We start from the raw sequence: 3,385 nt of genomic DNA, 5'->3' as shown, positions 1-3,385 counted from the left end.
CTTCCTTCCCATTACTGGCACTGACCCAAGAATGTATTTTTTAGAAGTACATACAGCTGGTGGCATCTGGGTGGTTTAGTCGGGTAACGGGCTGCCTTTTGGATCTGCTCAGGATCCCAGGATCCCAAGACAGAGCCCCCTCAGCAGGGAGTCTGCGTCTTCCTCTCCCCCATCCCTGCCCCTCCCCGCCCTGCTTATGCACTTCTCTCAAAAAAAAAAAAAAAAACATTTTTTTTTAAGTACATAACAGGGCAGTCCAAGTGGTTCAGTGGTTTAGCACCGCCTTCAGCCCGGGGCCTAATCCTGGAGACTGGGTATCAAGTCCCGCGTCGGGCTCCCTGCACAGATTTTGCTTCTCCCTCTGTCTGTGCCTCTGCCTCTCTGTCTCATGAATAAATAAAATCTTAAAAAAAAAAAAAAAAAGTACATAACAGCACACTCAAAAACAAAATTAAACTTAGCTCTTTCAGGTCATCTGGTCCTGGCTTTCTTTGCTATTATCTCTAGTTTCTGGCTCTCTACGGTTTTAATCAGAAATGCTTTGATAAAGACAGCAGAGCAGATGTCACTGTGTGCCTGCAGTCTGTGAGCAAGCCCAGCTGTAGGCTAGGACAAGCATGAAGGTGAGCCCTCACTCAGTGCACCAAAGAAGTGGAGATGAGACTAGGAAATTTAGCAGACACTGTCCTTTCTGTTGCTCAGTATATAAAGCATGTTCTGGACAGATGCTTGAATTCTCTACACAGATGAGAGGAAGAAAGAAGGTGAGCTAGATAGAGCAATCATCTGAGAGGAAGGGGGGGCATTGCTTAAAATTAAACTTAACTGCCTACCACCAAGGAAGGTTTACACAGGAGACTGAAGCCTCAGGGTCACTCACTCCTCATCCTGGAGCAGAATTCACTTGCAAATCACCTGCATCCTCTACATGGGAGATTTATCAAGGCATCAAGGGCCCTTATTAAGATGGTCTCCCAGCAAGGCCCACCAAGAAACATAAAAAAAACGATCATCCCTTTGACCCAGTGATCTCACTTCTGAAAGTAATGCCCAGAGGGACGGTTTAAAAGGGGGAGAGAGGTACTTGGATATAGATCTATGCTGGTTGAGCCAAAAAAAAGATGCTTATAGCCTCTTCTTTCCTAATAGTGAAATACTGCAGCCAAACAACAACTGAGGGTTAAATGATGTAGATTTGATGAACTATTAGGCAATTAAAAATTTCTGAGCAACTCAGTTTTAAAGATGTTATTTTAAAAAATGGTATGTTTACACTGATCACACATCCCTTAAATCTTGTGCAAATCCTAACTGGAAGTAGAGATATAGAGCCTTTTCCAAGGTAAAGATGGATCTTGCAAATTAGGAAAAAATGCTCAACATCCCTAATTATCAGGGAAATTGAAACCACAATGGGACATCATCTCACACCTGTTAGAATGACCACCAAAAAGATAAGAAATAACAAGTGTTGGAGAGAATGTGGAGAAATTGGAACCATCACACACTGTTGGTGGTGTTGTAAATAGGTGCAGCCACTATGGAAACTAATTTGGAGGTGCCTCAAAAAATTAAAAACAGAATTACTATATAATCCAGGAACTCCACTTCTGGGTATTTATGCAAAGAAAATAAAGCCACTATCTGGAAAAGATATATACACCATGTTCATTGCAGCATTATTTACAATAGCCAAGATATGGAAGCAACCTAAATGTTTATCAATGGATGAATGGATTGAAAAATGTGATTTTTATATATAATGGAATATTACAGAGCCACAAAAAGGAAATCTTGCCATTTTCAACAGGAATGGACCCTGGGGGCATTATGCTAAGTGAAATAAGTCAAAGACAAATACCATATGATCTCTTATAAGTGGAATCTCAAAAACCCAAAAAACTAAAAAGCCAAGCCCACAGAAACAGAGAACAGATTGGTGTTGTCAGAGGGAGAGGATGGGGGTGAACAAAATAGGAAAGTGAGGCAAAACTGCAAGATTCCAGTGATAAAATAAACAAGCCATGGGGGTGTCATGTACAGCATGGTGACTAGTTAATACTGTGTATTGTATATCTGAAAGCTGCTAAGAGAGTAGATCGTAAAAGCTCTCATCACAAGAAAAAGAATTCTCTATGTATGGTGATAGTAACTAGACTTACTGTGGTGATCATTTTGTAATATATACAAACATCAAATTGTTAGATTTTACAAATGAAACTAATCTATGTAAATTAAACCTCAATAAAAAAAATCAATTGTTTTTGGAAGAAAGACAGCAGTACTGTCTTGGACAAGTACTTTTCTTGGACATTCTTGGGACCTGGGAGAACTGGGCTGTGACCAGGGCCTATTTTTGTGTTTCTATTTTTCATAAACAACCTTGAACAACATGTGTGGAGAGGTGTGCAGCAGGGAAAGGGTCACTGAGGGATCAAGTCTCTAAAACTAATGTTCAAGTTCATGGTAATTGCTGATAACCATGAGAAACAGAAATAGAAAGCAACGTACCCCAGTGAAAATATTTGTTTCCACCAGGCAAAACTGCCACCAGTCGAGCTTTCAGAGATAGGAAGAATGTGGCAGTTAGAAATGTGAACTGGGTGATGGACATTAAGGAGGGCACATGATGAGATGAGCACTGGGTGTTATATGTTGGCAAAATGAATTTAAATAAAAAAGAAAAAAAGAAACATGGTGGAGAAAGAAGCTATTTAAATTGAGAGTGAAAAAGAATATTTCTGACTGAACAAACACGCATTTACCATGTTATGTGTATATAAATGCAGCCCAGGATTTAAGAAACATGGTAACAGATCAATACTGGGCCAGAGTGACAGGTTTTCACTAAAACACCTTGCTTCATTAATTTTCCAGTTTTTCCAGACAATAATCTACACCTATCACATCATTCTCCCCCCACTCCCAAACATTAAGCTTGATGTCTAGATCCTACGCTAACAAAATGCCTCACCAAGGCAGCTCACAAGGGCTGGGTGAGAGGCCCAGGGGGTTGATTCATTTTCTGTTTTCAGCAGGTCAACAAATTCTTTCTGATTATCATCACTTACCTTAGCCATATAGTTTTTTACAGGAACTGCTTGACATATAACTTAGTTCAATTCACTGGCTGAAAAAGAGACTAAACACATATGGCGTGGCTACTCTGTGTTGTACTAACTGTAAAGACCAGTACCCACCCCTGTTCCAAATTCCAAATTCTACTGCCTCATCTCTATGTCACAACAAGGTTAGCTGAAAACCATCTTGCAGGCTGCACTGAGGCTTTAGGAGGAAATAAATGATCCCACAAGTCTTTGGTAAATGTATGGCTAAACATAGCAGGAATCTCATGTATATGGATTTAAAGTTTCTCCTTCGGGAA

This window comes from Vulpes vulpes, chromosome 9 (genome assembly GCF_048418805.1).
Source record: "Vulpes vulpes isolate BD-2025 chromosome 9, VulVul3, whole genome shotgun sequence".
NCBI lineage: Eukaryota > Metazoa > Chordata > Mammalia > Carnivora > Canidae > Vulpes > Vulpes vulpes.
Note: the sequence above shows the minus strand (reverse complement) of the source record.